Here is a 10,360-nt window from a genome sequence, read left to right on the forward strand (position 1 = left end):
CGGGCCCCGGTCCGTAACCCACCTGTGGTGAATCTGAATAACTTCGGGCTGAGCGCACGGTCTCCGCACCGGCGCCGCTTCTTTCAAGTGTCTGCCTTATCAGCTTTCGATTGTAGGTTATGCGCCTACAATGGCTATAACGGGTAACGGGGAATCAGGGTTCGATTCCGGAGAGGGAGCCTGAGAAACGGCTACCACATCTAAGGAAGGCAGCAGGCACGCAAATTACCCACTCCCGGCACGGGGAGGTAGTGACGAAAAATAACGATGTGAGTCTCATCCGAGGCCTCGCAATCGGAATGAGTACACTTTAAATCCTTTAACGAGTATCCATTGGAGGGCAAGTCTGGTGCCAGCAGCCGCGGTAATTCCAGCTCAATAGCGTATATTAAAAGTTGTTGCGGTTAAAAAGCTCGTAGTTGGATCTCAGTTCGGACTGGCGATTGCACCGCCCGATTGTTTACTATCACGCTCGAACAACGCCCGCCGGCTCACTTACGGGATGCTCTTTTGTCGAGTGTCAGTGGCGGAGAGTTTACTGAAAAATTAGAGTGCTCAGAGCAGGCTATTTGAATGGCCCGAATGGTGATGCATGGAATAATGGAATAGGACCTCGGTTCTATTTTTGTTGGTTTTCGGAACCAGAGGTAATGACTATCCGAACAGGCAGGGGGCATTAGTATTGCGGCGCTAGAGGTGAGAATTCTTGGACACGTCGCGGGCGAACTATAGCAACATTGCCAAAAGGATGTTTTCATTAATCAAGAACGAAGTTAGAGGTTTGAAGGCGATCCAGATACCGCCCTAGTTCTAACCATAAACGATGCCAACTAGCGATCCGCCGGCGTTATTCCCATGACCCGGCGGGCAGCTTCCGGGAAACCAAAGTCTTTGGGTTCCGGGGGAAGTATGGTTACAAAGCTGAAACTTAAAGGAATTGACGGAAGGGCACCACCAGGAGTGGAGCCTGCGGCTTAATTTGACTCAACACGGGAAACCTCACCAGGCCCAGACACGGGAAGGATTGACAGATTGAGAGCTCTTTCTCGATTCGGTGGGTGGTGGTGCATGGCCGTTCTTAGTTGGTGGAGCGATTTGTCTGGTTAATTCCGATAACGAACGAGACTCTGGCCTACTAAGTAGTCGGCGGATCTCAGAAAATGGTGTCAGTTCGCAACTTCTTCTTAGAGGGATAGCGGCAATTCTGGCCGCACGAGATTGAGCAATAACAGGTCTGTATTGATGCCCATGTAGATGTTCTGGAGCGCCGCAGCGGCGTACACTGAAGAAGGGATCAGCGAGTTTCCCCTCCGAGAGGAAGTGAACCGGGTGGGCCTTTTTCTTGGTAAAGGGGGATTGGGGCTTGCAATTGTTTTTACATGAACGAGAGATTCCCCTACAGTAAGTGCAAGTCATCAGCTTGCGCTGACTACGCCCCTGCCCTTTGTACACACCGCCCGTCGCTACTACCGATTGAATGATTTAGTGAGGCCTTCGGACTGGCGCTCTTGGATTGTCGGCCCCGTTGCCCGCGAGGGTTTTCTGGGGTCGTCGCCTCGAGCTGACGGAAAGATGTCCAAACTTGATCATTTAGAGGAAGTAAAAGTCGTAACAAGGTTTCCGTAGGTGAACCTGCGGAAGGATCATTAACAGAGAGAAAGAGAACGGGGCGCTCTTAAAACTACTACTACTACTCTCCTGATTTGGGCGGTCTCGGGCTCTGCTCTGGCAACTCCAGCAGCGAAAGAGGACAATCCCGCCCCCCGCACCAAAAATAGGTACCACCACGCTGTAGGTGGACCACACTCGGGCGAGAGCGCGAAGACCGGAGGAGGACGGACGGGGCTTTGGACGGCTGCCCGTCCGTTCCTTACTACCGGCGAATAAGCCTCTTGACCCAAAAAGAGTGAAATTCAAGTGTCAAAAAACAACAACAAGCCGTCCGGCCAAACCCAAACCACAAACTTGGGCTATGTCTGTCAAACCCTTTCATTGAGACTCGACCTGTGATGGTTAGTCGCAAAAAGACCAAATGGCAAATACACAACTCTTAACGGGGGATCACTCGGCTCGTGGGTCGATGAAGACCGCAGCAAACTGCGTGTCGGTATGTGAATCGCAAGAATACCAGATACATCGACAAGTTGAACGAATATTGCGGCGGCGGCAGCCATATGAGCTTGTCGCCGCTACCTCTAATGCAGGGTCGAAATATATTATCCATCGGGTTGCTGCGAAGTTCGGGTGCTCGCTGACTGTCTCCCCGGCTAATGCAGTGGTAACCCAACCCAGCCCGCTTTGGTGCCGACCGCCGCCGCCTTCAGCGCAGGCGCGGCTCCCAAAACAGCAATACCACCAGCAAGTCCATGGACTTGGCGCACCCACATCCAACCACAAATACCGCGCTGTCGCCTCGCGAAATAACTGAGGCGGCAGCTTCGCTCGCCGTCCTATTGCGAGACACGCACGGTCAGCCGGTCAGCCATGGCTGATGCTGCACATGTTCTAAGAGGCACTCCATCCCACGAAGAGGAAACGAAACCGGGTCGGATATCTTTTAAGTAAGCCCCGCCGGAATTTCGTCTATCACCTCGAAAAGAGTGCTTGGCATGCATTGCAGTGGAACCCAAATTGATGAGTGCGCCTGGGCCCGCAGTCTACCATGTAGTGGTGCAGGCAGAGAGATGAGAATGCTTGGGTGACGCCGTGCTCTTCCTCACGCGCTCCTCCACCCTCTCCCACGGTCAGACGCGGTGTGGGCGTTCTCTTTGAGAGTTCGCCACGAGTCCACGTCTATCTCATGACTGGGAGGGAGGCAGGGGGAGTTCTCTCTAAACGCGTTAAAGACGGTGTTGCGCCTCATAACGGCGCTCGCCGGGATAGAGCACTAGTTCTGCAGCGGGAAAGGCCGCTCACGCCAATTAATACTGCGACTCTCGCTCTCTTTCTCCGGATAAACAAGTGCCACTGCTGTGGCATGCGGGAACGGGGAAAGAGGTCAAAGTTTAAGCGGCAAAGGTGCGGCCGAGTAAGGGCGGAACACGAGCGTATATGCATTAAAACTGTGTGTGTATATGACTCTGCGAGAGATGTTCTGCTGGAACACTTTTCCTATTGGCTATTTACCACTCAATGAGAAGGAACGGAGTCAGGGGTGGGAGTGCCGGCGCCATGGCCGCTGGTACCCCCGCGACAAGCCCCTCAAACCTTCCTGCCTGGTAATGTCGGTGGTGAAGAAAGTCGGTGGCAGAGCGTCTTCCGCTTCGTGGTTGGGGAACTTGTTCCCCCTAAGGATGATGAGACCACGATCGACCTCGTAGTAGGAGAGAGCTACCCGCCAAATTTAAGCATATTAATAAGCGGAGGAAAAGAAACCAACAGGGATTCCCTTAGTAAGGGCGACTGAACCGGGAAAAGCCCAGCGCATAACCTCGATGTCTTCGGGCACGAGGGGTGTTGCGTTTCAGAGGGTCCAGCACGCCGTCCCATACCGTCTAAGTCAAGCTTGAAAGCGGCCACTGCCCATGGAGGGTGACAGGTCCGTATGGCGGCGCCCGTGAGGGTACAGATGGGACGGTCGGAAAGGGCCTCTCTGTAGAGTCGGGTTGCTTGAAAGTGCAGCCCAAAGCAGGTGGTAAACTCCATCTAAGGCTAAATATGACCACGAGACCGATAGCGAACAAGTACCGTGAGGGAAAGTTGAAAAGAACTTTGAAGAGAGAGTTCAAGAGGACGTGAAACCGTTAAGAGCCAAACGGGTGGAAACTCGAAGGTCGAACTGAGGGGATTCAGCTCGTCGGCTGTCGGCTGGGTGGGGTGTTGTAATTGAGCGACCCAAAAATGTTTGGGCGCGCCCCCACTCACGCTGGCGTCGGCGGGCGTATTTCGCCTCGTAGTAGGTCACCGCGACCCGTTGCCGGGGACGTCGAAGGCCCGGTCGGACTGGTACCTCGCCGCCGACTCTCTCTCAGCTCGCCTGGGGGGGAGACCCGCGACGTAAACCACAGGTCCTGGCGTCCCCATGCACGTCGCCGACAGCCGCCAGCGCGAAGAGCCAGCCTCAAGGTGTTTGGGTGACATCCAACCACCCGTCTTAAAACACGACCAAGGAGTTCAACATAAAAGTCAATGGGCTCACTAAACCCGTAAGGCGGAAACCAGTGACTGGCGCCCGGCAGCGTAACAGGCTTCCTGCGCGCTTGGGTCGATCCCCTGACCGCTGCCTGTACCGCCCACGCCGCGGATGCCGCGGGTGAGATACTTTCCGTCTCTGGACGTTGCGTGGTGGAGGTCGTCAGCGATGGTCGAGTTTAATTTCTCATGGAGGGGGGCGAGTCTGACTTGGCATAAGACGCCGCTCAGCGTCCGTCTTCGAAGCGGGCCGCCGGTAAACGGCGAGGTGCACCGCGGGTAGTCGGCAAGTACTATGAGCATATATGTTGGGATCCAAAGATGGTGAACTATGCCTGGCCAGGATGAAGCCAGAGGAAACCCTGGTGGAGGTCCGTAGCGATTCTGACGTGCAAATCGATCGTCGGAGCTGGGTATAGGGGCGAAAGACTAATCGAATCATCTAGTAGCTGGTTCCCTCCGAAGTTTCCCTCAGGATAGCTGGAACTCGCAGGGTGAATTTCATCCGGTAAAGCGAATGATTAGAGGTCTTGGGGACGAAACGTCCTCAACCTATTCTCAAACTTTAAATGGGTGAGATGCCGAGCTTGCTTGTAGGGATGAAGCTCCGGCGACTAATCTGAGTATCTAGTGGGCTACTTTTGGTAAGCAGAACTGGCGCTGTGGGATGAACCAAACGTCGAGTTAAGGGGCCTAAATGAATGCTCATTCAGATCCCATTGAAAGGCGTTGGTTGCTATAGACAGCAGGACGGTGGCCATGGAAGTTGGAATCCGCTAAGGAGTGTGTAACAACTCACCTGCCGAAGCAACTAGCCCTTAAAATGGTATGGCGCTCAAGCATTCTCCCGATACTCGACCGCCGGGCGCACTACCGGCCTCGCTCTCAAGGCGAGGTCTCGAAGCCCCGGTGAGTAGGAGGGTCGCAGTGGTGAGCGCCGAAGGGTTTCGGCGTGGGCCGGCCTGGAGCCGCCACTGGTGCAGATCTTGGTGGTAGTAGCAAATACTCGAGAGAGACTCCCTTGATGACCGAAGCGGAGAAGGGTTCCATGTGAACATCAGTTGGACATGGGTTAGTCGCCCTAAGCCAGGGCTAAGCAGCCTGATCCACGCCGAGGTAAATGCAACACGAGCAGAGGAGAAGCAAAGAACAACTACAACCAAGTAGGGGTTCTATCTATCTATCTACCGCGGTCTTATATAACACAGTCTAACAAAAGTGAAAGGCCAAAGGATGAGTGGCGAAAGGAATACGCACTTATTCCGTAACCAGGCCTGGAACCCTCAGCGGTGTGTGTGTGCCCTTTTGGGAATGCCATGCCCGCGAAGGGTCCTGGCAACTGAAACCAGCTCGCCCACCGGCGTGGTCCGGGAAAGAGTTCTTCTGTTTGCTACGCCGGGTTCTAGAAATCTCTATTCAGAGAGAGGGCGTTGGTAAGACGGTTAGTCGAGAGCGCCGCCAAGGGTTCTTGCGGCGTCCCGAAAGTGCCACCGCCGGGTCCGTGAAAAAATGAGGGTGGTTATCCCAGGCAGCATTGTCGTGAACCAGTTTCCGGCGGCGTCGTTTCGGGCCGTGCGCACTCCATAACCGCATCTGGTCTCAACCTGTAAGCAGCTCTGGTCGATAGACTAATGTAGGTGCAAGGAAGTCGGCAAATTAGATCCGTAACTTCGATAAGGATTGGTCTGAGGATCGGGCCAGTCGGCCAGTGCGGGAAGCGGGCCTGGTTCTCGGGGCGCAGGACTGGGCGAGGTGACGGTAGGGACGTTAGGGCAAAACCGCCGTGGTTCGTCCGGCGAGGGATATGTCGCATGTGCATGTGCCTCCTCTCGCAGGGGCGCTGCGTGGCCTAGCGCCTCTCTAAACCGAGCTCGGACCATGCACCTCCTGCCCTCTTCCGTGGAACGCGCCAGGCCAAGTGGGGCGTTTTCGGCGTGTTCGCCGCCCCTCCAAAGTTCTTGTAGTAAGAGGTGCGTGGGAGGCGGGCCGCCCGGTTCATCATAATCCCACTTCGGCTGGCGCCCAGCGATCAACTCCAGAACTGGCACGACCAGGGAATCAATTGTCTAATTAAAACAAAGTTACCGCGATGGTCTTTGATGGATGTTGACGCAATGTATTTCTGCCCAGTGCTCTGAATGTCAAAGTGAAGAAATTCAACCAAGCGCCGGTAAACGGCGGAGTAATTATGACTCTTTAAGGTAGCCAAATGCCTCATTATCAATTAGTGACGCGATGAATGGATTAACGAGATCTCACCGTCCCCATTCACTATCTAGCGAACCCACAGGCAGGGAACGGGCCTGCACTCAAACAGCGGGAAAGAAGACCCTGTTGAGCTTGACTTAGTCTGATTTTTGCAGAGAGACATCTGAGGTGTAGCATAAGTGGGAGGTCGCTCGCCTTCCATAAAAGTGGCGGCCGCCAAAGTGAAATACCACTACCTGATCGTTTTTTACTTCTGGAGACGGAATGGGAGTCTCCTCGGAGCCGCCTCCTCTTTAGCCCCTAAGCGGCGGAAGGCCGACGAGGACGCGGTTCCGGCCGGGTACGCCACGGCGGCCGCTACCGGCCCGCTGCCTACGAGAAGGCCGGGCGCACATACCGCCGCGATCCGCCCGAGGACATTATCAGGTGGGGAGTTTGACTGGGGCGGTACATTCGTCAAATGATAACGCAGGTGTCCCTGGCCAGCTCAGCGTGACAGAAACCTACAGAGCAAAGGGCAAATGCTGGCTTGATCCCGATTTCAGTACGATTAGTACGACTGCAGCAAGGCCTATCGATCTTTGATTTTAGGAGTTTTAACAAGAGGTGTCGTGAAAAGTTACCACAGGGATAACTGCCAGGCGCTGCCGTCTATAGCGACGTGCTTTTTGATCCTTCGGCGTCGGTTTCCTATCATTGTGAAGCAGAATTCACCAAGCGCGGATTGTTCACCCACCAACAGGGAACGTGAGCTGGGTTTAGACCGTCAGAGAGACAGGTTAGTTTACCCATTACTGTTAAAATGAGGTCGTTATGAGATAGTAGTCCTGCTCAGCATGAGAGAACGGCACTGGACATATGGTTCCGTTCTCTTGGTGCCAGTGGAGCGAGGCCAATATGCCTGAAAGCTAAGGCAGCATCCCGGCTAGAGAAGCAACGATACCGCGTAACGGCCCGCATTGGGACGGTCAAAGATATTACGAGATTCTGGCGGCAGCTTGCTGCACCGCCGGAGAATGGACCCATGCAAGGGGAACTCGGGGAGTCATCAGTGCCGGCTCTCCCGTCTCCAAATGCGGATCAATTCAATGCTGATGTGCCGCACGAATCGTTCAGACGACTTACGTACCGGTCAGGGTGGTGTTGTAGATGGCAGAGCAGCACCCTCACTCGCGATCCATTAAGACTTCCCCTACCAGGCCGGAGGTTTCGTCACGCCCCGATGGCGAAATCCTCCATTACAGCAGCGGCAGCAGTGTCTAGCGGCCTGCTCCATTGCGCAAGTGTCTGTTTAACCTAACCTGGGTTAAAGTGTATTGCGTCCTGAAAGCTTTAGAAAGAGGCTTGCCAGCCTAAGTAAGAGACACAAACAAATAATCCAACAACCTCTCCTTGGTGGTAGAGAGTGTGTTATGTCCTGAAGTTTTATAGACAAACAAATAATCCAACAACCTCTCCTTGGTAGTAGAAGAGTGTATTGGTGTCCTAAAGTTTTAGCGAGGCTTGCCAGCCTGAGTAAGACAAAGAAATAATCCAGACAGCCACTACTACCCAACCTAACCGCTGGAGGTTTCGTCACGCCCCCCGATGGCGAAATCCTCCGTTACAGTGTCTGTTTAACCTAACCTTAGTACAGAGTCTATTGGTGTCCACAATTTTATAGAGGCTAAGTCAATAAGAGACAGAAAGAAATAATCCAAGCAGCCAACCTTGGTGTAAAGTCTATTGGCGGCCTAAATTTTATAGAGATATACAGGCAGCCACCACCACTACTTTCGCCGGAGGTTTCGTCACGCTCCCCGATGGCGAAATCCTCCATTACAGCAAAAGTGTCTGTTTAACCTAACCTTAGTACAAAGTCTATTGGTGTCCTCAACTTTATAGAGGTTAGCCACCCGAAGTCAATAAGAGACAAAGAAATAATCCAAGCAGCCACCACTATCTAGCCTGACCGTGGTAAATTCTAACGGGGGACCTTAAATTTTATAGAATAATAATAATACAGGCAACTAACCAACCACTACCGGGCCGCCTAACCTAACCACTACTTTCGCCGGAGGTTTCGTCACGCTCCCCGATGGCGAAATCCTCCATTACAGCAAAAGTGTCTGTTTAACCTAACCTTAGTACAAAGTCTATTGGTGTCCTCAATTTTATAGAGGTTAGCCACCCGAAGTCAATAAGAGACAAGGAAATAATCCAAGCAGCCTAAACTGTTTAGCCTGACCGTGGTAAAGTCTAACGGGGGACCTTAAATTTTATAGAATAATAATAATACAGGCAACTAACCAACCACTACCGGGCCGCCTAACCTAACCACTATTTTCGCCGGAGGTTTCGTCACGCTCCCCGATGGCGAAATCCTCCATTACAGCAAAAGTGTCTGTTTAACCTAACCTTAGTACAAGGTCTATTGGTGTCCTCAATTTTATAGAGGTTAGCCACCCGAAGTCAATAAGAGACAAAGAAATAATCCAAGCAGCCTGACCGTGGTAAAGTCTAACGGGGGACCTTAAATTTTATATAATAATAATAATACAGGCAACTACCTAACCACTACCGGGCCGCCTAACCTAACCACTACTTTCGCCGGAGGTTTCGTCACGCTCCCCGATGGCGAAATCCTCCATTACAGCAAAAGTGTCTGTTTAATCTAACCTTAGTACAAAGTCTATTGGTGTCCTCAATTTTATAGAGGTTAGCCACCCGAAGTCAATAAGAGACAAGGAAATAATCCAAGCAGCCTAAACTGTTTAGCCTGACCGTGGTAAAGTCTAACGGGGGACCTTAAATTTTATATAATAATAATAATACAGGCAACTAACCAACCACTACCGGGCCGCCTAACCTAACCACTACTTTCGCCGGAGGTTTCGTCACGCTCCCCGATGGCGAAATCCTCCATTACAGCAAAAGTGTCTGCTTAACCTAACCTTAGTACAAAAGTCTATTGGTGTCCTCAATTTTATAGAGGTTAGCCACCCGAAGTCAATAAGAGACAAAGAAATAATCCAAGCAGCCACCACTATCTAGCCTAAACTGTTTAGCCTGACGAGTTTTTAATAAATCTGGTGATATGGAACCACACACAACCCCCTTAACCTGGGATAATGCAATCAAATGGATAATTGCTAACTATTCTCAGAGATAATGCAATCAAATGGTTAAACCGGGGCTGCGCCCCGGACCCCCTGTGTTAGATACTGTATTTGGTCATGATGAATTGTTTATTAGACTATAAGAAATCCTCTTCCTTCTTGTATTGGCAAGGGGAGTTTGCTTTAACTTAGGTATGCTAGCCTAAGTAAAAATAGACACGGAGCTGCGAAGACCTGATTCTTTTGCTGCATGTTTGAGTCTGCAACTTTGTTGTGATAAGACACTCAATCCTAGTGATTGTACTTACTCAACATAGTGACGGTGTAATTACCATCACAGATTGTACGGGAAATTCCAACTTTGGAAAAAACAAATATTTGGCCTACCCAAATTTTGACTACTACCCGTGCGTCTACGTCCTGGATTGGCCAATCAGTGGTGCCCCACGGTGGCGTGATACATGCACGTTTACTGCGGTGCTCTGATTGGCTGACCGAACGTGGCGTGGTAGGTAGGCTGTTTCTACTCTCTAAGTCCTCTTCTTTCCTTTTTTCATCCCCCTCATGCACTCCGTTCTTTGAACGGGAGGCGGGACTTCGCGATACGGTCGATCCGGCAAGGGAACCTGTGATAGTGCAGGGCACCCCTTGTCCGGGGGTCACCGGTAGGTGGCAACTTTTTAGATATTACTATAGTCACAGGTAACCTGGGTGCAGAGCCCGACGCCCGTCCAAGAGGGGGGGGCGGGGTCACTGCTCCCAGGCAGGAGCCCTGTGTTATAGGTAGGATTAGATGTAATCAAGAAGATGACAACTAGCATTAGAATAAAACATAGAGATAAGGGACACTCTATTGGAAGGGGAAAAGTGGCAGAAATCACTTACAACAAACTGCAAGTCCCACTAACTAGAATATTCAGCAC

The 10,360-nt window shown here is 52.0% G+C and overlaps 1 non-coding gene and 1 pseudogene across 1 annotated transcript; both read left to right on the top strand.

The window, feature by feature from the left end:
- The first annotated feature begins 2,045 nt into the window (after positions 1-2,045).
- Positions 2,046-2,209, top strand: LOC121880207. Its single transcript, XR_006091503.1, has one exon. It is a non-coding gene; the product is annotated as a 5.8S ribosomal RNA (ribosomal RNA).
- Positions 2,210-3,309: 1,100 nt separating this feature from the next.
- LOC121880208 lies at positions 3,310-7,552 on the top strand (annotated as a pseudogene).
- The last annotated feature ends 2,808 nt before the right edge of the window (positions 7,553-10,360 follow it).

This window comes from Homarus americanus, unplaced genomic scaffold (genome assembly GCF_018991925.1).
Source record: "Homarus americanus isolate GMGI-L3 unplaced genomic scaffold, GMGI_Hamer_2.0 scaffold8151, whole genome shotgun sequence".
NCBI lineage: Eukaryota > Metazoa > Arthropoda > Malacostraca > Decapoda > Nephropidae > Homarus > Homarus americanus.